The sequence below is a fragment of the Pygoscelis adeliae genome, unplaced genomic scaffold (assembly GCF_000699105.1).
Source record: "Pygoscelis adeliae isolate BGI_AS28 unplaced genomic scaffold, ASM69910v1 Scaffold54, whole genome shotgun sequence".
Taxonomy (NCBI): domain Eukaryota; kingdom Metazoa; phylum Chordata; class Aves; order Sphenisciformes; family Spheniscidae; genus Pygoscelis; species Pygoscelis adeliae.
Genome location: NW_008824982.1, coordinates 2,384,664 through 2,397,433, shown reverse-complemented (window position 1 = coordinate 2,397,433; position 12,770 = coordinate 2,384,664). Strand labels below are relative to the sequence as shown.

General features: G+C 37.1%; 1 protein-coding gene across 1 annotated transcript in view; it reads left to right on the top strand.

Annotated features, from left to right (window-relative positions):
- The first annotated feature begins 966 nt into the window (after positions 1 to 966).
- Positions 967 to 12,770, top strand: part of NKAIN2 (Na+/K+ transporting ATPase interacting 2) — a 309,716-nt gene continuing 297,912 nt past the window's right edge. Inside the window, exon 1 of the mRNA XM_009325643.1 lies at positions 967 to 1,098. The gene's annotated coding sequence lies outside the window, so the exon portion shown is untranslated. The remainder of the gene's footprint in view (positions 1,099 to 12,770) is intronic.

Here is a 12,770-nt window from a genome sequence, read left to right as displayed (position 1 = left end):
ACCGTTCCAGTTAGTGAAATTGTTGGAATGGTGTCAAAGAAACTCCTTACCCTTTCTGTTTAAATTCACTTCACCATTACATTGCCTCCTAATACTCACATAAATATTATTTTTATCAAAACATGCCATTCTGCCTATGTGCTGGGGTGCAGTGCTGTATTTTGATATCATATCTGAACACCAATTACGGGACACCTACTATTTGAATTCTGAAATGATTTCTACTGATACTATTAGAAATGCAGTTTTTCTACTTTCTGATCTATCTGCTTGGAATGTTATTGCTTGAAAACAGTCATCAACAGCCCAAGATTGTGCCTTAACTGACTTTTTAAAATTAAGTATCTAGAGAGTCGTGTGTAACTGCTTATACTTCAGCTGATGTTTGTGACAGTGGGAGCAGGTAAACTAGAGTCATTATCAGTAGAACCAGGTCAAAAAGTTGCATGCGTTTGTTTACTGGTAAAAGCCCACTGACAGGATAGCTGGGGATAGAGGGAAGAGAAAAAATCAAAAGGTAGGGAAATAATGGAAGTACAGACACAGGACTAGGCTGAAGGATGGTGTTTGTGAATGGGAGCTAAGTAGCTGAGATGTCATAAGCCTGCCACTTATTTTCAGCACCGATACCCTAGAACGTTATAGCATTTGCTGGTGTATATAACAAAATGATTTGTGTTTCTCCTCCTGCAAACATACCATCATAGTGAACGGTTTAGTATCTCGATAGAATTGCCCATATGAATATTTTAGCTAACTGAATATAACTCAGTAAACTGTCAGTGAGGAATGCAGCTTTCATTAAAACAAGGTGAAACATTGCAAACTCATTCATTTTACTGCTGACAGAAGTATTTTTTTAAGTCAGGGCAATTAGCTTGGGTATGGGAAGGGGAAATGCCCTGATAGATGTTCTCTGGTCTGTTCTAATCTATTTATGCCTTTGCTTTTTAATCATAGGTTTCTGTGCTCGAGAGGCAGATATTTGACTTCCTTGGTTATCAGTGGGCGCCCATCCTGGCAAATTTTATACACATTATTATAGTCATACTTGGCTTATTTGGAACCATCCAGTATAGACCTCGTTACATAACAGGAGTGAGTATTTAATTTTATTTACTTATTTTGATGTGCATGTAAAAAAAAAAATTTTGTAAAAAAAGTGTTCCAAACTCTATTGCTTATCAATCAAATAGAAATCTTATCTTGGTTTAACTTTCTTCTGTAATATTTTACATTTACTTACTATGCTTTTGAGACACCTGCAATAATTAAGTGGTAACAACCTACAAAAGTTGAAAGTCAGTATGCTCACAAACTACGTGACAATATGAACTCTCAAAAAGTGAAGTCAGTTTAAATAATTGCAGCATCCTCAGAATTACAGGGATTTAGAGCTAGAATAAATGCTAGCCATAACTTTCCTAGGTACACTGGACCCCCCCCAAGAGATCCATGATTTATTATAGTTACTCATTATTGTTATTAATCATCATTGCTGCAGTGCCTATCTGTTATGTATATCACTCCTAGAAATTATAGTCCAAGTTGAAAATGAAGTATGAGAATATGGTAAGAAATGCAGGTTTGATGGTTACGGACCAAGGGCTCCAGAATAAAAGTAAGGATTTGGACCTTTATATTTTTAATCCATTTCTTTTCCTTATTCAGCTACCCCTCATACACAGACTCGGTATTGCTGTAATCTTTGGTACAATACAGTATTAATGAAATCCTAATTTCATACTCTGGGTTTGTTTTTTTCCCCATTTGTACATCTATAAAGACAGAATAACAAATCTGAAAGCCATCATTCAGAACACCTTTTGTTAGAAATACTTTTGCATAACAATATTTCTATCAAAACTGACTGCTAATTCAGTTAAAGCTTATATACTTTTCAGAGACAGCAGTCAAAAAGATTTGCCTGTACACAACCATATTTTCACGTCAAATGAAAAAACTCCACTGAATCTGTACCCACTTCTGCAAAGTCTGTTTCCTCTTGTACTGTTCCCTTATATACCAGTAATCACTCAGGAGATAGAAAGGTTTTGCTTGTACCCCTGTGCCACCATCCATATTGCAGTAGTGTGATGCTACCATTAATACATTAACATTTGTGTCTCTGTTTCTATCTCTGTGATTTCCTATATGCAGAATATGTGTGTCCACATGTATAATGTCTTTATGCATGCACACAATTTAATATATTCCAAAACATATATTATCAACATTGAAAAATATATTGCAAGCCTTCAATATTTAGTCACAACTCCGGGAGTCACATGAATGTGAACTGGAGTTTTCTTCTCCCATTTCTAGTGCTTTGACCAGCACAAAAGACTTGAAAATAAAAAAACAATATTCAAGCAAGTGTCAGTTAAATAAAAAGAGTAAAAAGTTCCATCCCAAGACTATTCCAAGGCATAAAACGAGCATGAACATAAAATGCTACCGGAGCTAAACAAGAAAGCTAGATTTAAATGGCCTTTTCAACAGGACTACAGAAAATTGCCTGCTACGATGCATTAGAGCTCCCCCTCACCCTCACTGTGTAGCCCATCTGGCTTTGTGAGTTTGCCTCCCTGCATCCTCTCATTGAACTGGATAGAACCAATCTAAGATCAAATTGTTTGTCTTTCTCAGATTTTATAGTAGACACCTGAATCTGCCGTCTATCACAGACTGCTTAGATAAGGAAACAATGATGAAACTTTCATCCGTCATTTAGTTGGATCAATAGAGGAATGCTGTGATTTTTTCATTTCTACTGCTGCTCTCTTTGCAGAGTATCTAAAGTCAGGATGAGGGAAATGGTACTGGAGGGAGAGATAAGGGAACTGCATCCTTTTCTTCAGTTCTGCTGGGCCCAGAATAGGCACCTTGTTGAAGCTGGGCAAAGCTCAGTGGTGTCACCTGACATCAGGAGTAAAGTTATGAGTTCAAAGGCAAGAAGAAAGATAACAGCCTATAAGCCTGCAAGGGTGTAGCTATGAATTTTTTGGGTGAGTGGATGTAAATACTGACTTCAATAGATTCTGCAAGGGTCAATCTATCTTGAGTGGACCCTATAGAACCCTTAATCCACAATCATGTTAGTACCTCAAGTGTAGCTTGCTTCAACAAGACTACAATAAATTTCCTTTTTACTGTGCATGCTTCATAAAGGATATCACAAAAATGTTTTCCAGAGGTTGTGAATCATAGGTTAAAGAGAGCAGGGAGGTTTAAAGGTGAGATTTAAAGAAATTATTCAGTGGCGTAGGGAGAAGAGGAAATAAGTTTTAGACAGACGGGACACCACAAGTGAAAGTGTGTCCTTGAACTCGCAAGAGTCACAGGGAAGTTTAGAAGTGGATGAGGGGAATAGGTGACTGTGTGGTTTCAGGCCTTGGAAAATAGTTCAGATGACATGGGATGCAGGAGTTGTGGTGGACAAAAAGGACAGGAAATTGAAGTTTATTATCATCAGAGGGGTTAATCTTAATATGGGTTTGGCAAGAACACTTTCATTTTTGCTTGTAAACCTAAACCATTAACCAATAAAAGAGCAATTGATGCAGGAGGTGAAACATCTGTTCTGTGGGTGGGAATGAGTGTCTTTTCAAAGACGTTTTTTCAAAAGACAACAATTAAGTAAGCCTTTTTTTGGTGAAAACAATAATGATAAAAGGACTGCTTAACAGCACTATGCTGAAACAGAGAATAAGGATTTCAGTAGGAACAAAGGTTAGCCAGCGTAATGACTGAGATGTAAATTTGTTTTTTTAGCAGTGCTATCATAGGATCCATCAGTGCAAATGCCTGAGAGGTAATACCAATGCAAATTATTAAGGGTTCTGGAAAGAAGCAATGTTTTTCACCTGGGTAGGGCTCTGCCTGGAGGCTCAGTTTCTCCCCATGCCTTCTATAGAGGGATTCCCGCTGTGCCGATATGCTCAGCACATATTCCTCACTCTACCATGGATTATTAGTCACCTGACTTATCTAGTGACTTTCTACAATGGAGTAACTGCATCAGTAGACAAGGGAAGAGCTATGGATGTAATCTATCTAGACTTCTGTAAGGCCTTTGATATGATCCCCCACAGTATTCTGGCTGCTAAATTTGAGAGATATGAGTTTGACAGATGGACTGTTAGACGGATAAGAAAGTGGCTGAATGGCCGCGTCCAAATTATACTCAGTGGCTCAGTGTCCAAGTGGAAACCAGTAATGAGTGGTGTCCCTCAAGGGTCCGTACTGGAACCAATAGTATTTAATAACTTCATCAATGACATAGATAGTGGGATCGAGTGCACCCTCAGCAAGTTTGCAATGACACCAAGCTGAGCGGTGCAGTTGACATGCCTGAGAGACTGGATGCCATCCAGAGGGACCTTGACAGCCTTGAGGAGTGGGCCCATGTGAACCTCATGAAGTTCAATAAGGCCAAGTGCAAGGTCCTGCGCCTGGGTCAGGGCAACTCCCAATACAGACTGGGGGATGAATTGATTGAGAGCAGCCCTGCCGAGAAGGACTTGGGGGTACTGGTGGACAAAAAGTTGGACATGAGCCAGCAATGTGTGCTCACAGCCCAAAAAGCCAATTGTATTCTGGGCTGCATCAAAAGAAGCGTGGCCAGCAGGTCGAGGGAGGTGATTCTCCTCCTCTACTACACTCTCCTGAGACCCCACCTGGAGTACTGTGTCCAGCTCTGGGGCCCACAGTAGAAGAAAGACATGGACCTGCTAGACCGGGTCCAGAGGAGAGCCACGAAAATGATCAGGGGGCTGGAACCCCGAGAGCCACGAAAATGATCAGGGGGATGGAACACCTCTCCTCTGAAGAAAGGCTGAGAGAGTTGGGGTTGTTCAGCCTGGAGAAGAGAAGGCGCCGGGGAAACCTTATGGTGGCCTTTCAATATATAAAGGGGACTTATAAGAAAGATGCAAAAAGACTTTTTACAAGGGCCTGTAGTGACAGGACAAGGGGCAATAGGTTTAAACTGAAAGAGGGTAGGTTTAGATTGAACATAAGGAAGAAAATTTTTACAATAGGGATGGCAAGACACTGGCACAGGTTGCCCAGAGAAGTTGTGGATGCCCCATCCTTGGAAGTATTCAAGGTCAGGTTGGATGGGGCTTTGAGAAACCTGGTCTAGTGAAAGATGTCCCTGCCCATGGCAGGGGGGTTGCACTAGGTGATTTTTAAAGGTCCATTCTGATCAAACCATTCTGTGATTCTATGAAAGAAAGAGAGTAAGGAAATGCCACTGAACGAACTGATGTTTTCTGGTTCCTGCATTATGGAAACCTTTGGCAATCTCATTCTACTGTTTTCTTAACATTTCTAGAAAGCATTCTCAGACTATATAAGAAGGACAAAAAGTCCCATTTGTACTGAATGTCATTCTCCAAACAGAGGAATCCACGTGACTGGTGAAGCCCGCCTTTTGGTTCTCCAGTGCTACAGCGATAGCACTGTAAAATTAAGTACTTCATTTCTTCGCTGCCATGGGAAGAACATAAAGGAATGTCTAGTGGAGCTTGACAGTGACATAGATAGAGAAAAACTTTGAAATGAATTATGAAAGATAAGTATTTGAGGACAATCGTGTCTGGGAGGTAGATTCCACTGTAATTTCCACTGCTTATTTGTACTTTCTAGACCTGTTATATTTACTTCTGCTAGAATTAGTTCCAACAAAAAGAGAATTTTTGTACAATTCTGTAGGTTTTATAGAGCAGTCTTATAGACAAAGCAAGAGTGATAAGAAAGTTAAAAAGTATTTGCACTGAAGAATAAATTCTCTTGCCTTGAGCATAAAGTGAAGATCCAATATCAATAAGAAAGAAAACTTTTAATCCAGAAGGAATTACCTTGTTTCAAACCTGTGATAGTAGGAAATTGTACAAATTGTTTTCTTGTAATGACCTATTCATTGCACAGTTCAAGTGGACTTTGGTTGTGTGTGAAGCAAAATTATGCAGTTGACAACGTTACTAACATTTTCCCACGGATTAATTTATTCTGTTCTAGTATTTCCTCCTCTTAAACATAATCGTAACACCCCCTAATAATAGTGGACGTAATAGGGACTCATACAGACCACAATATACTAGCAGAAGAGAACAAGGATCTCAGTTTGATAACAAAGCAAATTTGCAACCTTTAAGAGCAAAAAGAATCTTGTACAGTATAATACCTGGTCACATTAAGTCTGGGAGAAAAGGATAGAATATTACTGGTACATTACTTAACACGTAATTGCTGATATATATTAAGAAAGAGAAAGAGGCAGTTACCTTATGTCTGAGCTTCTTGCAGCATCATCAGTCTGCCAAACCATTAGGCCCCAGAGAGTATAAATGAGTTAATCTATGTCTTTTTAAAGACTAGACATTGTCAATGGCTTCAACACCCCTAGTGGGATCTACGTAATGCCTTATATGACAAGTAGCCCTGAGTCTACCAGGTCTGTTTTGGAGTATTTCAGTTGTATATTGCAATTTAGTATCTTCCATGTTTTTTAAATGTTTAAAGTAGTACATGAAAGTGTGCAGCAGTTCATATGTCATATGTACATACCAGGATACTATCAAACAACATAAACCATGACACAGAAAACTGTAAAGCCAAGAACAGCAGGGAATCTGCAGTTCTAGAGCCATGCTCTCTGAGCTACTTTTTTGAATTTTAAAGACAGGCTCTGTATAGTTAATGATTTTGCCAGATTTTCTGGTGAGAAAACATTTCAGGAAACGGTTTTGATAATCTTGTAAGAGAACCAGTTTTCGGTTCTTCTTCCTGATGAAACAGTTATTTATGGTAAAAGAAAAGGATTCTTATGCTTAACATGTTCTAATAACTGAGTTCTTCTGAGATTAATTTACCTTATTGACCTAATCTGATTTATTTTCCAAATAGTTATTTTATTTAAAATAAGAAAGAGCATGTACTCAAGCTCACTACAGGAATTATTAAAAAATATATTTTACTTCTGCTTTCTTTATAGCTGTTGGGAAAAAAAATATATATAAACCCATTTAATAAAGAGGAGGATGAAATGAAATGGAATCGTCATTGTACATTCTGGCCAGCCTGCAGGGCCCAAAGCTCTTGAAGTCTATGAAGTCAGACTCCTACCTGAGACTGCTCTCTATAAAGGGGTTTCTCAGGAAGTACTTTTGTCTCCATTCTGAGACAAATCATTCAGTGCTTCACCTTAACTGTACTTGCGTGATGATTTACTGTGTTGCAACTAAAATGTAGACATTTATTTATAGAAGGAGGCACATAGTCACACAAATGACTTCTATGCTCTACACAACTTTTCTGAGCAAATGATAATTTGAGGACATAAGCAATAATCTTTGGCATAATAATTTTGAGCTAATGCCCAATAATACTGTAAGTACAATTAAATAAATGAAGACCTTGAACATTTTAGTAGCAGCTTTGTCTGTTGGCTGTCACAGGAGACTGTGAATCAGGATACTGATTCTGTTTCAAAATGTGCCATTGGCAAGATGTTTTGTTTGCTAACATGTCATTCAAGCACACATAATGATATTCCTCAGTTTGTTCCTTGATTCAGTAGTTTGCCATGGATAATAATGAATGTGAATGTTTATTCTGTAGTTTGTATCTATGCCCTTTCAATGTATTCAGTTACTGAATACAGTATTGCTAATACTCAACATAGATTTCTGGTAATTTTAATTGTAAATTAAGCAACAAAATAGTTAGCTATAACAATAAATAGATGTTATATCTACCTATCTTTTGAAGAAGACCAGCCTCTTAAACTTGCATTTCTGGCACAAGTGTGTTTGAAAAAACATAATTTCTTTTCTGCAAATATCACTAATACCAGCAACAGAATGATTATTTTTTAGGATATTCTGTCACTATATTTACTAAAATCTTTGCTGAATATGAACCAAAAAGCAAGCTGAACAAGACTGAAGTAAATCCACTTAAAATTGGAAATGGTACTTGCAGGAAACATTTTTCATTATCCATGCTGTTCTCAGTGTAAAATTTCCAGGATTTATTGGTTTCAGTCAGGTTGAAAATATCGTGATGCAAGTTGATTTGTATTTTAGTACTTACAGGCCAAATCAAAACCAGGAAGTGTGTGACCACAGAGGTTGTATTTCCATGTTAGTAGAAAAATCTGTGTCAGTAAAAACTTAAGTAATGGCTAAAAAGTCAGAGGTAATCCAAATGTATATATACCCACTGGAAAAGCTAAAACAGAACAAAAAAGAGAGGTGTCTCAATGACAAGCAATAAAAGAGAATGTTGACAGAATAGTAATTTCCTCAAATAGTAGAATTCCAGAAATTAAGCACTATATAGTGAATGTGTGTCTTAAACAGGGAGGACAGAATAGCTATTTTATTCGGGAAGTGCATGTGTATAAAGAGGTTGTTACACTTGGGAAAGAAATAAGTAGAGATACTCACCCAGTAGTTTCAAGTCACAGTAATATAAGCACACTACCATTACATTTTCAATCAGAAAGATCAAAAAGATTCAGAAAATACAAACTATACAGAATCAAGGAGATGATAGCATCTCACAAAGTGCTCATTATGGAAAGCTCTGTCTGCACCTAAATAGAAAAACTGCTCAGTCAGGCCAAATTTTAACAAAATAGTTCCTCAATACTTACTCATTCTATTCTTGGGGGTGTTGATTAAAAATCAGTCACATAGAAAGTTTGCCTTCAGTTGAAAGTAAATCAGATGCGTTTGTTAAAAAATAATTATAACTGAGTCATTAAATAATAGTGACTACAATATTAGTGGTCACTGTGCCTCAGGAGATATCAAGAAGCAAACTTTTATTACTAATCCTCATCTTGGTGAAAAACGGGGAATAAAATCTTGATCATAATTTAGGATCCCCAGAGACTCCCAAATTAAAAAGGAGACAAAGTAAAGGAGAAACAGCACACTCACATGGCTGCTTAGTAGAGATGGTTAACTAAAATAAGCACTTCTGTGAAGAGTTTGTGTCTGATGAAATAAATTAAAGAAAATTACTGAAATTATAATACAGCATAGGATTGTATAGAAGTAAGAAAAAGCTTTGAAGAGCAAAGTACATGACGAAGAGTATGAGGACAAACAAAAAAGTACAGAATAAAAACAGAAAACTTAAAAGAGCACTAGTAAACCTTCAAAATGAGCATTGCAGAACCATTTTTGGGACACTCCGGTAAAGCACCAAATCATAACATGAATTAAGACTATTACAGTGCTGGAGAATCCACCTCGACCCTGAATTAACCCCAAGTTTCATTCATAGTTTCATTTTCATTATGCCAGATAAATCGATGCTAAATGAAGCACTGGTATTTTATGATATAGTAATTACTGCATAGGGGCACTTTCACGAAATGCTTTTCGTGCCATGAATAGCAACATGCATTCTCCTTAGCACTTTCCATGATAAGTATCCAATATCATTAACATTCTTTTCATTACCGAATTTGTACTAAATAGTTTGGTTGAGGGATGCTTGCTGTTTGTCGAAGCTCACCTTCCTAAAAAGATCCTTTGTCCTGGTCACCTTTTCAGTAATCCTCTTTCAGATCTTGTCAGTGTTTTCTGAAATATCTCTACGTTCAGAAATACCTGGAGCAAGAACTTGTTATTACAACTTTTTCTCTTAAAAATTCTTATAAAAAATTACTGATAACAATTTGGATGTCACAGAAGAGTAGAGATTGGGATTCTTTTCATAGTCTGTCCTTTCATTACTGGATGTTATCTCCATAAGAATGACCTTTGCTAACTGCTATTTTATTGGACAGTTTTGCTCACTTCTGGCAGATGCTGTGAAAAATCAGTAGGGATGTAAGTAGAAGACTGCCCTTTGGACTTTAAACAACATTTGCTGAAAGGGATTTCATTTCACAGGGAGGTGTGCTGTTTAATAGACTGCTTTTGCTGCTGTTGTGTTAAAAGATTAGATTTTAGTATGTTGTGGATTTAAATGTGCTTTCATTTATATTTAAAAGGACAGGCTCAGCAGTTTACTTTTGAAACTGAACCTAGCCTACTTTATGGTAGGGGTGGGAATGTGAAGGCAGTAGAAGTTAGTGAATAGCTAGCTGGTCAGTGTCATAGGTGTAGGGGTTCAACTAATCCAAATTTTGAGTTTAATGCCTTGCACACATACAGAACTTGAACAAAGAAAAGCTTAAGTATTCCAATGGTCAAAAAGTCATTCTTTCTTTATGCTTATTGGTTAGTTTATTGATGGAGTATTAAATATCAGTTTAAAACAGATGGTCTGCTTTTTTACCTGATAATCAGTCCAGAAAGCTAATCTAGGCTTTGATTACACTGCGCTTTTGACTTTGACTTCTCATTTTAGAAATATTTTGGTAACTTGCAAGACATCTCAACAGATTTCAAATTCTCCAGCCCTTGAGATTCAGCTGAGCCTTGGGCAAATATGTCAGAGAATCACTTCTAGTATAACATTATACAGAGTGCATCTGTCTTGACTGTATGGAACTAGATGAAAGAAGGTAGCCTACAGTAAATTTGTCTGTCATTTTCTGCCTTTTTTGGCTCTTGACTTTAAAATTTTCATACTATTTAGAAAAAAGACCACACAAAGTAATTTTTTTTTTCATAGAAATTATCTGAGTAAAGTTTGACTACTTTCATCTTCTCTCTTCACTGGAACTTATTTAGGTGTGAGGCACTAAGGTACAAAAGGATTAATCTAAAGGAAATTATGAAAAGGAAATTTGTGTTCAGAAAACCTGACCCAACTTCTCCTTAAGAAAGTGTAAAATATTCTTTCAAGATTAAAGAGTACCTAGACAGTTAGTCTGCCAGCTCTAGGGAAGCACACTGGAAAAATAAACCCCAGTTGATTGGAGAACTAGTCGAGACATAAAAAGGAAATTATCCCAGTTAAGAGATCCTAAGTCTCTGATTCCTCTAAGTTTTGTATAGGACATTACTTTTTCAGAAGTCCCCTGCTGTCAAAAACAGAGTTCTAAAGAGAAAAGGTGTACCAGCCCTCTGGAGTTTCATTGTAGGTAATTGAGTGAGAAGCTGTCAGACTCCAAGAGGCCTTTTAAATAGTAAACATTTTGAAAACACAATAAACTCTTCTCACTGATTTGAGCATGAAGCCTATTAGGTTTTTAGAGCCACTGAATCTTGAAAATTAATTTGGGATGTTTTCAGAAAATATGGTGAAAGACAGCCTGGGCAAGACTCCAGGACAGAGTTTACTTCAACAACAGTTCTGCTTGGAGCTTTGTTTTCTTTTAGATTGAGGTGGATTTTCATTAATTTTCAGACTGTTTTTTTAAGTTTTCCATTATAACAAATCCTTTTAAAGGTACTTAGCTAATAATATTTTTTAAAGTGATATATATGTTGAGCAATAGAAGATGAAAAATTATAATTTGCATCATATAATGAAGTACAGCATTGATTTCCAGGAAATTTTGTGCAGAACCTCTTCAGTGCATGAAGCTGTCTGATATTGTTAATTTAAAACCTTAATTATTAGTTTCATAGCAGGTTTAACTGGTGTAGAATTCAGCTACATTCATCCTTTCCTAATGCTTTTATCCTCTTTCAATGAATCGTATTCACATTTAAAAAGTAACCATTCAAAATGTCTCTCCCTCATCCATTCCACAGAAAAGGAAGACGGTTTTCCAGGGAGTCTCCACTGAGGAGTACAGTTCCATGTAGAACTCCTAATAACATATAACATATTTTCTTTTCATTCAAACCAGAGAGATCACTAACAGAATCCCTGGAAAGGTGCCAAAACATGAGATTCCTCTACATTTAATTTTCTCTTTCTTTAGAATACATCCTCTGGTTTGTCACTATAAGGACAAGTGGGGTTTATTCTACAGTTTTTTTGTGGTTGGTTTTGGGGTTTTTTTAAGAACAAGCAACCCTTTCTGTTAAAATAATGTCTAATTGGCACTTTGTAGTTGAAATACTATAAAAAGCATGGAGAATGAACGACTTAGCTGATCATGTTTTTAACAGATACTCAGAGGAAGAGATTAGAGAGAAAATCCATGGGTTTTGCTACTGCTACCTAAACTGCGGTTGAAAGCATTAAAATTCTCTCAAACACCCGATAGCTCTGGCCAGCTAGAGATAATTAAAAATCAAGCAAGGATAAGGTAATGTTTCCACTGCTCTGAGATGACCTCTGTAGTTCAGTGCCAAATGTTTCTCTTTATCTGGAGTAATCAGATTTTCTTGTATTTCCCACAGTTGCTCCTATACCTTTCACTAGGGATTTCCATGTTGTTTATTTAGTATTTTTTCTAGCTGGCATATATCAATTACTGCTGACATTCACTTTCTAAGAGGTTATAGCTCTATCTTTTTATCTTGTACGTGTTTATAGCATGTATTCATGGAGTATCTGTCCACCTCAGAGCTTTTAATGTCTCTGTCCTTGTGTCACACTGCTGAAGTAGGGATGTACTCCCCCCACCACTTTACAAAGTGGGAAGTGAAACACTAAAAGACTGAGACGTTTTCTCAGTACCAAAGGAAAGGCTGTGACAGATCAACATAGAATCATAGATTCATAGAATCGTTTAGGTTGGAAAAGACCTCTAAGATCATTGAGTCCAACCGTTAACCTTGCACTGCCAAGTCCACCACTAAACCACGTCCCTAAGCACCACATCCACTCATCTTTTAAATATCTCCAGGGATGGTGACTCAACCACTTCCCTGGGCAGCCTGTTCCAATGCTTGACAACC